At 64.8% G+C, this 9,607-nt stretch overlaps 2 non-coding genes across 2 annotated transcripts; both read left to right on the forward strand.

Moving 5' to 3' along the window:
* The first annotated feature begins 6,850 nt into the window (after positions 1-6,850).
* Positions 6,851-8,665, forward strand: LOC139945682 (small subunit ribosomal RNA). Its single transcript, XR_011787155.1, has one exon. It is a non-coding gene; the product is annotated as a small subunit ribosomal RNA (ribosomal RNA).
* Positions 8,666-9,304: 639 nt separating this feature from the next.
* LOC139945655 (5.8S ribosomal RNA) lies at positions 9,305-9,461 on the forward strand. The gene has a single exon (XR_011787129.1). It is a non-coding gene; the product is annotated as a 5.8S ribosomal RNA (ribosomal RNA).
* Positions 9,462-9,607: the final 146 nt, after the last annotated feature.

Here is a 9,607-nt window from a genome sequence, read left to right on the forward strand (position 1 = left end):
CGGTGCTACCAACCGGGCACGCCGACGCATCGTCCCGCCCGTGGCAGTAGGAAGCGGGCCCGGCTCTGTCGGGCTGCACGGGCGGGTAAACGCTTCCGACGGCAGGGCTCCCCGGCCCTGCACGCTGACAAATCGTCCCGCCCGTGGCAGTAGGAAGCGGGCCCGGCTCTGTCGGGTTGCACGGGCGGGTAAACGCTTCCGACGGCAGGGCTCCCCGGCCCTGAGCCCTGCTCCGTCAAGGGAACCGGAGCTGGGCTTGGACCCCCAACCCCACCGGGGTAGATCGAGGGGCCCGTGGGGCCTCGGTGGCTAATGAACGGCGGTGCTACCAACCGGGCACGCCGACACATCGTCCCGCCCGTGGCAGTAGGAAGCGGGCCCGGCTCTGTCGGGCTGCACGGGCGGGTAAACGCTTCCGACGGCAGGGCTCCCCGGCCCTGCACGCTGACAAATCGTCCCGCCCGTGGCAGTAGGAAGCGGGCCCGGCTCTGTCGGGTTGCACGGGCGGGTAAACGCTTCCGACGGCAGGGCTCCCCGGCCCTGAGCCCTGCTCCGTCAAGGGAACCGGAGCTGGGCTTGGACCCCCAACCCCACCGGGTAGATCGAGGGGCCCGTGGGGCCTCGGTGGCTAATGAACGGCGGTGCTACCAACCGGGCACGCCGACACATCGTCCCGCCCGTGGCAGTAGGAAGCGGGCCCGGCTCTGTCGGGCTGCACGGGCGGGTAAACGCTACCGACGGCAGGGCTCCCCGGCTCTGCACGCTGACAAATCGTCCCGCCCGTGGCAGTAGGAAGCGGGCCCGGCTCTGTCGGGCTGCACGGGCGGGTAAACGCTTCCGACGGCAGGGCTCCCCGGCCCTGCATGCTGACAAATCGTCCCGCCCGTGGCAGTAGGAAGCGGGCCCGGCACTGTCGGGCTGCACGGGCGGGTAAACGCTTCCGACGGCAGGGCTCCCCGACATAAAAAAATACTGGAACAAAAAAAAAAAAAAAAGGTTGGACTTGGGCCGAAAAGGATGGGAAAATAAAAAAAAAGTTTGGACTTAGAAAAAAGTTTGGACTTAGAAAATTTTCCATGGAAAAAAATCCTCGGTGAAAATGACCACCGGGCGGGACGAAAATCAGGCCGTGGCAGACGGCAGGAAATCGGCAAAACACGCTCCCGGAGAAAGTCGGCCTCCTGTCCTCGGACTTTGGCCAAAAAGTGGCCCATAACACGGACAGATAGGCCAGTTCTACGAGTTCGCGAAAAATGGCTCGAGTTCGGAGGCAAAAAGTCCTCAAGAGATACGGTAGGCTGACAGCGGCGCCCGCTGCGTTCCGAGAACGGTCGAGTTCAGAGCTGAGGCGTCTCGTGGGTCTGGAGACCCACGAGGGGGTTGGTGACCAAACCGAGAGACCCTTTTTGGGCCCAGAGTCCGGCGGATGGGGAGGGGTAAGAGGGTGCCACCAGTCCTCAACCTGCTGGGGCTACTATAGGGGGGTGAGAACAAAAATCTGGGGTCGGCCAAATGAAAAGTTGCCAAAACAGTGTAAAGCAATGGGAAATCGGCTCACCGTGGCGGGACGAGCGATTTAGTGGGGCTCCTGGAGCCGGCAACCCACCCCCTGACGGGCGGCGGCGACGGAAGAAGGGAACGTGAGCTGAGATATCGAGCGGGCCGGGCAGTCGGGCCCACCGGTCCAGGGTCGCTCCGTACGGCAGGGCTCCCCGGCCCTGCACGCTGGCAAATCGTCCCGCCCGTGGCAGTAGGAAGCGGGCCCGGCTCTGTCGGGTTGCACGGGCGGGTAAACGCTTCCGACGGCAGGGCTCCCCGGCTCTGCACGCTGACAAATCGTCCCGCCCGTGGCAGTAGGAAGCGGGCCCGGCTCTGTCGGGCTGCACGGGCGGGTAAACGCTTCCGACGGCAGGGCTCCCCGGCCCTGCACGCTGAAACATCGTCCCGCCCGTGGCAGTAGGAAGCGGGCCCGGCTCTGTCGGGCTGCACGGGCGGGTAAACGCTTCCGACGGCAGGGCTCCCCGGCCCTGCACGCTGACAAATCGTCCCGCCCGTGGCAGTAGGAAGCGGGCCCGGCTCTGTCGGGCTGCACGGGCGGGTAAACGCTTCCGACGGCAGGGCTCCCCGGTCCTGCACGCTGGCAAATCGTCCCGCCCGTGGCAGTAGGAAGCGGGCCCGGCTCTGTCGGGTTGCACGGGCGGGTAAACGCTTCCGACGGCAGGGCTCCCCGGTCCTGCACGCTGCTCCGTCAAGGGAACCGGAGCTGGGCTTGGACCCCCAACCCCACCGGGTAGATCGAGGGGCCCGTGGGGCCTCGGTGGCTAATGAACGGCGGTGCTACCAACCGGGCACGCCGACAAATCGTCCCGCCCGTGGCAGTAGGAAGCGGGCCCGGCTCTGTCGGGTTGCACGGGCGGGTTAACGCTTCCGACGGCAGTGCCTGCCAGCCAGGCACGCTGCTCCGTTAAGGGAACCGGAGCTTGGTTTGTACAAGTTGGCCTTTCTCGGTGAAAGTGACCACCGGGCGGGACGAAAATCAGGCCGTGGCAGACGGCAGGAAATCGGCAAAACACGCTCCCGGAGAAAGTCGGCCTTCTGTCCTCGGACTTTGGCCAAAAAGTGGCCCATAACACGGACAGATAGGCCAGTTCTACGAGTTCGCGAAAAATGGCTCGAGTTCGGAGGCAAAAAGTCCTCAAGAGATACGGTAGGCTGACAGCGGCGCCCGCTGCGTTCCGAGAACGGTCGAGTTCAGAGCTGAGGCGTCTCGTGGGTCTGGAGACCCACGAGGGGGTTGGTGACCAAACCGAGAGACCCTTTTTGGGCCCAGAGTCCGGCGGATGGGGAGGGGTAAGAGGGTGCCACCAGTCCTCAACCTGCTGGGGCTACTATAGGGGGGTGAGAACAAAAATCTGGGGTCGGCCAAATGAAAAGTTGCCAAAACAGTGTAAAGCAATGGGAAATCGGCTCACCGTGGCGGGACGAGCGATTTAGTGGGGCTCCTGGAGCCGGCAACCCACCCCCTGACGGGCGGCGGCGACGGAAGAAGGGAACGTGAGCTGAGATATCGAGCGGGCCGGGCAGTCGGGTCCACCGGTCCAGGGTCGCTCCGACGGCAGGGCTCCCCGGCCCTGCACGCTGACAAATCGTCCCGCCCGTGGCAGTAGGAAGCGGGCCCGGCTCTGTCGGGTTGCACGGGCGGGTAAACGCTTCCGACGGCAGGGCTCCCCGGCTCTGCACGCTGACAAATCGTCCCGCCCGTGGCAGTAGGAAGCGGGCCCGGCTCTGTCGGGTTGCACGGGCGGGTAAACGCTTCCGACGGCAGGGCTCCCCGGCTCTGCACGCTGATAAATCGTCCCGCCCGTGGCAGTAGGAAGCGGGCCCGGCTCTGTCGGGTTGCACGGGCGGGTAAACGCTTCCGACGGCAGGGCTCCCCGGCTCTGCACGCTGACAAATCGTCCCGCCCGTGGCAGTAGGAAGCGGGCCCGGCTCTGTCGGGTTGCACGGGCGGGTAAACGCTTCCGACGGCAGGGCTCCCCGGCCCTGCACGCTGACAAATCGTCCCGCCCGTGGCAGTAGGAAGCGGGCCCGGCTCTGTCGGGTTGCACGGGCGGGTAAACGCTTCCGACGGCAGGGCTCCCCGGCTCTGCACGCTGACAAATCGTCCCGCCCGTGGCAGTAGGAAGCGGGCCCGGCTCTGTCGGGTTGCACGGGCGGGTAAACGCTTCCGACGGCAGGGCTCCCCGGCTCTGCACGCTGACAAATCGTCCCGCCCGTGGCAGTAGGAAGCGGGCCCGGCTCTGTCGGGTTGCACGGGCGGGTAAACGCTTCCGACGGCAGGGCTCCCCGGCCCTGCACGCTGACAAATCGTCCCGCCCGTGGCAGTAGGAAGCGGGCGTTGCACGGGCGGGTAAACGCTTCCGACGGCAGGGCTCCCCGGCTCTGCACGCTGACAAATCGTCCCGCCCGTGGCAGTAGGAAGCGGGCCCGGCTCTGTCGGGTTGCACGGGCGGGTAAACGCTTCCGACGGCAGGGCTCCCCGGCTCTGCACGCTGACAAATCGTCCCGCCCGTGGCAGTAGGAAGCGGGCCCGGCTCTGTCGGGTTGCACGGGCGGGTAAACGCTTCCGACGGCAGGGCTCCCCGGCCCTGCACGCTGACAAATCGTCCCGCCCGTGGCAGTAGGAAGCGGGCCCGGCTCTGTCGGGTTGCACGGGCGGGTAAACGCTTCCGACGGCAGGGCTCCCCGGCTCTGCACGCTGACAAATCGTCCCGCCCGTGGCAGTAGGAAGCGGGCCCGGCTCTGTCGGGTTGCACGGGCGGGTAAACGCTTCCGACGGCAGGGCTCCCCGGCCCTGCACGCTGCTCCGTCAAGGGAACCGGAGCTGGGCTTGGACACCCCCAACCCCCGCCGGGTAGATCGAGGGGCCCGCGGGGCCTCGGTGGCTAGCGAACGGCGGTGCTGCCAGCCGGGCACGCCGACAATTCACCCCGCCCGTGGCAGTAGGAAGCGGGCCCGGCTCTGTCGGGTTGCACGGGCGGGTAAACGCTTCCGACGGCAGGGCTCCCCGGCCCTGCACGCTGCTCCGTCAAGGGAACCGGAGCTGGGCTTGGACACCCCCAACCCCCGCCGGGTAGATCGAGGGGCCCGCGGGGCCTCGGTGGCTAGCGAACGGCGGTGCTGCCAGCCGGGCACGCCGACAATTCACCCCGCCCGTGGCAGTAGGAAGCGGGCCCGGCTCTGTCGGGTTGCACGGGCGGGTAAACGCTTCCGACGGCAGGGCTCCCCGGCCCTGCACGCTGCTCCGTCAAGGGAACCGGAGCTGGGCTTGGACACCCCCAACCCCCGCCGGGTAGATCGAGGGGCCCGCGGGGCCTCGGTGGCTAGCGAACGGCGGTGCTGCCAGCCGGGCACGCCGACAATTCACCCCGCCCGTGGCAGTAGGAAGCGGGCCCGGCTCTGTCGGGTTGCACGGGCGGGTAAACGCTTCCGACGGCAGGGCTCCCCGGCCCTGCACGCTGCTCCGTCAAGGGAACCGGAGCTGGGCTTGGACACCCCCAACCCCCGCCGGGTAGATCGAGGGGCCCGCGGGGCCTCGGTGGCTAGCGAACGGCGGTGCTGCCAGCCGGGCACGCCGACAATTCACCCCGCCCGTGGCAGTAGGAAGCGGGCCCGGCTCTGTCGGGTTGCACGGGCGGGTAAACGCTTCCGACGGCAGGGCTCCCCGGCCCTGCACGCTGCTCCGTCAAGGGAACCGGAGCTGGGCTTGGACACCCCCAACCCCCGCCGGGTAGATCGAGGGGCCCGCGGGGCCTCGGTGGCTAGCGAACGGCGGTGCTGCCAGCCGGGCACGCCGACAATTCACCCCGCCCGTGGCAGTAGGAAGCGGGCCCGGCTCTGTCGGGTTGCACGGGCGGGTAAACGCTTCCGACGGCAGGGCTCCCCGGCCCTGCACGCTGCTCCGTCAAGGGAACCGGAGCTGGGCTTGGACACCCCCAACCCCCGCCGGGTAGATCGAGGGGCCCGCGGGGCCTCGGTGGCTAGCGAACGGCGGTGCTGCCAGCCGGGCACGCCGACAATTCACCCCGCCCGTGGCAGTAGGAAGCGGGCCCGGCTCTGTCGGGTTGCACGGGCGGGTAAACGCTTCCGACGGCAGGGCTCCCCGGCCCTGCACGCTGCTCCGTCAAGGGAACCGGAGCTGGGCTTGGACACCCCCAACCCCCGCCGGGTAGATCGAGGGGCCCGCGGGGCCTCGGTGGCTAGCGAACGGCGGTGCTGCCAGCCGGGCACGCCGACAATTCACCCCGCCCGTGGCAGTAGGAAGCGGGCCCGGCTCTGTCGGGTTGCACGGGCGGGTAAACGCTTCCGACGGCAGTGCCTGGCCAGCCAGGGCCTGCGATAGGCGAGGGGCTTGGGCAACCCCTCGCGGCAGGATCATACCGAGGGAGAGAGGTAGGGAGAGAGACCGAGGGTAGGGTAGGACAGCCGGGGTGTGGCAAACCCCGGCACGGGTCCGCCGACCTTGTTGTCGTGGTGTAGCACGGAAGGCGCCGTCGAATTTATGCGTGCCGAAGACGGTCTCCCCTAGCGGGGGACCGTGTCGGCACTACCGGACTGGTCCGTCGCAGTGCGCGGGGTGTGGACCGTGCCGTCTCGTTCCCTAAGCGGGAGTGGACGGTGCCGTCTCGCACCCCGGGGCGGATCCCGGACCCAATGGCATTCAGTGAAGCCCGCATGGGCGCGAGAGGCCGACCGGACCGGGGAAAACGGCCCCGGCCCGTTACGCCAAGCGCTAGCGGGACCCCCCTGGCATCCCAGTTGCCGAAGCGTAGGTTGAGCACTTTCCCGAACCCGGGCAACCACACCGGCCGGGCGGGCCTCCACGGCCCACCCATTCCCGGGCGATTGATGGGGGACGGCGGCGGACGACACACGCCCCGGCGAATCTGATTTCTATCCCCCTGGCGATTCGAACGAGAGAACTAGAGAGAAGGGGCGACGGGAGCTGACCCGCAGGCTGGTACGAGCACCGTAGACTCGCGCCTTGGCCACGCGCTTCTGCTCCCGGGACCCGAAACGTGTGTGTGTGTGTGCGTGGCAAGGGGACCGGACCATGCTTGGGCTGGTACGAGCACCGTAGACTCGCGCCTTGGCCCGCAGGGTAAACGGGACCGGATTGTGCTTGGGCTGGTACGAGCACCGTAGACTCGCGCCTGGGCCCGCACTTCTGCTCCCCCCGGGAACCGAACCGAAACATTTGGTGAAACGGATCGCCGGCTCGAGCGCCCCGAGCCCGGCAGAATCCGCTCGGTCCGAGCGAGCCCCGCTCGCCGGCCGCAGCACGAGGTGCTACCTGGTTGATCCTGCCAGTAGTCATATGCTTGTCTCAAAGATTAAGCCATGCATGTCCAAGTACAAGCTTTCAAAAGCGAAACTGCGGATGGCTCATTAAATCAGTTATGGTTCCTTGGAGCGCATCCCCTTACATGGATAACTGTGGTAATTCTAGAGCTAATACATGCAATCAAGCGCCGACCTTACGGGAGGCGTGCTCTTATTAGGAACAAGACCAACCCGGGTCCGCCCGGCTCCGTTGGTGAACTCTGGATAACCTGGCCGATCGCACGGTCTCTGCACCGGCGACGGATCCTTCGAATGTCTGCCCTATCAACTTTCGATGGTACGTTATGCGCCTACCATGGTCGTAACGGGTAACGGAGAATCAGGGTTCGATTCCGGAGAGGGAGCTTGAGAAACGGCTACCACATCCAAGGAAGGCAGCAGGCGCGCAAATTACCCACTCCCGACACGGGGAGGTAGTGACGAAAAATAGCAATACAGGACTCTTTCGAGGCCCTGTAATTGGAATGAGTACACTTTAAATCCTTTAACGAGGATCTATTGGAGGGCAAGTCTGGTGCCAGCAGCCGCGGTAATTCCAGCTCCAATAGCGTATATTAAAATTGCTGCAGTTAAAAAGCTCGTAGTTGGATCTTGGGCGCAGGCTGGCGGTCCGCCGCAAGGCGCGCCACTGCCCGCCTGGCCTTCCTCTCGGTCTCCGCCCGGTTCTCTTGACTGAGTGCCGGGCGCGGCCGAAACGTTTACTTTGAAAAAATTGGAGTGTTCAAAGCAGGCCGTGAGCCTGGACAGCAGAGCATGGAATAATGGAATAGGACCTCGGTTCTATTGCGTTGGTTTTCGGAACTCGAGGTAATGATTAAGAGGGACTGACGGGGGCATTCGTATTGCGGTGTGAGAGGTGAAATTCTTGGATCGCCGCAAGACGACCGACTGCGAAAGCATTTGCCAAGAATGTTTTCATTAATCAAGAACGAAAGTTAGAGGTTCGAAGGCGATCAGATACCGCCCTAGTTCTAACCATAAACGATGCCGACTGGCGATCCGCCGGCGTTACTCCAATGACGCGGCGGGCAGTCTGCGGGAAACCAAAGTCTTTGGGTTCCGGGGGAAGTATGGTTGCAAAGCTGAAACTTAAAGGAATTGACGGAAGGGCACCACCAGGAGTGGAGCCTGCGGCTTAATTTGACTCAACACGGGGAAACTCACCCGGCCCGGACACAGTGAGGATTGACAGATTGAGAGCTCTTTCTTGATTCTGTGGGTGGTGGTGCATGGCCGTTCTTAGTTGGTGGAGCGATTTGTCTGGTTAATTCCGATAACGAACGAGACTCTGGCTTGCTAAATAGTCGCGCCGGCCGCCGAGCCGGGCGCTGACTTCTTAGAGGGACAAGTGGCGTTCAGCCACGCGAGATTGAGCAATAACAGGTCTGTGATGCCCTTAGATGTTCGGGGCCGCACGCGCGCTACACTGAAGGGATCAGCGGGTGATCGTCCTTGTCTGGAAGGCCTGGGCAATCCGCTGAACCCCCTTCGTGCTTGGGATAGGGAGTTGCAATTGTCTCCCTTAAACGAGGAATTCCCAGTAAGCGCGAGTCATCAGCTCGCGTTGATTACGTCCCTGCCCTTTGTACACACCGCCCGTCGCTACTACCGATTGAATGGTTTAGTGAGATCCTCGGACGGGCCGCGGCGGGGCGCCTCTGGCGCCTCGCTCGTGCGCCCGGAAGACGATCGAACTTGATCATTTAGAGGAAGTAAAAGTCGTAACAAGGTTTCCGTAGGTGAACCTGCGGAAGGATCATTAACGAGGAACGAAACAAGGACCCGCGCCGGGTCCACAGCGCGGGGACCCCGCCTGACACGGCCGCTCCATGTACATGTCCACGCCGATCCCGAAACGAAGGAAATAACAAAACGACAACAAATATATATATATATAAAAATCTGGCAAAAAAATGTTGCGTTTGTTTGACGGAGGAGGGCGGAGGGATCGGGTGGAAAGTGCGGTCTGGCGGGGCTCCCCCAGTGACGTCTCCGGATGTGTTTCGCGGGAGTGGCCCATGTGCCGGCATCCGAGACCGGACAAGTTGCACCGCGGAGCTCCCCCTGCCCTGTCCGCGGCGGGGTTTGGGGTGCGGGCTCTGGATGGCTGCGCCTGGTCTGTTGGATCCACCGGGGGCCCTGGGACGCCGGGGCCTGGCCTTAAATGCGACCTAGTGGGGGCGGGCAGGGAAGACACGGCGTAATAGAGGCCCGCCGTACTCTCCCACCCCCACAAACGGGCGGCTGCTCCCGTCGTGGGCGGGGCGGAGCGATCGAGTCATCTCGCGCCGTCCCGCGGACTGTGACCATATTTCCCCGCGCCCGAGACCACGGGGCGCGGGACGATAAACCCACTCATTGGTGATCGAACGAACAAGAAGCGAATTTCCAAGAGTTAGACAATTCTTGGCGGTGGATCACTCGGCTCGTGCGCCGATGAAGAACGCAGCCAGCTGCGTGAATCAGTGTGAATTGCAGAACGCAGTGATCATCGGCCTTTCGAACGCACATGGCGGCCCGGGCCCCCCGCGGCCCGGGCCTCGTCCGCCTGAGGGTCGTGAGTACAGATAGAAATCGCCGTGCCGGAGTCCGCGGATACACTCGCGGTGCCCGGGTATACCACGGTGCGAGAGCGACGGCCGGCAGCCGCGAGGAGAAGCAGTTGGTTGTTCTCCCCGCGAGGATTAATGGCTGCAGGCGTCAG

The sequence above is a fragment of the Asterias amurensis genome, chromosome 12, assembly GCF_032118995.1.
Source record: "Asterias amurensis chromosome 12, ASM3211899v1".
Classification (NCBI taxonomy): Eukaryota; Metazoa; Echinodermata; class Asteroidea; order Forcipulatida; family Asteriidae; genus Asterias; species Asterias amurensis.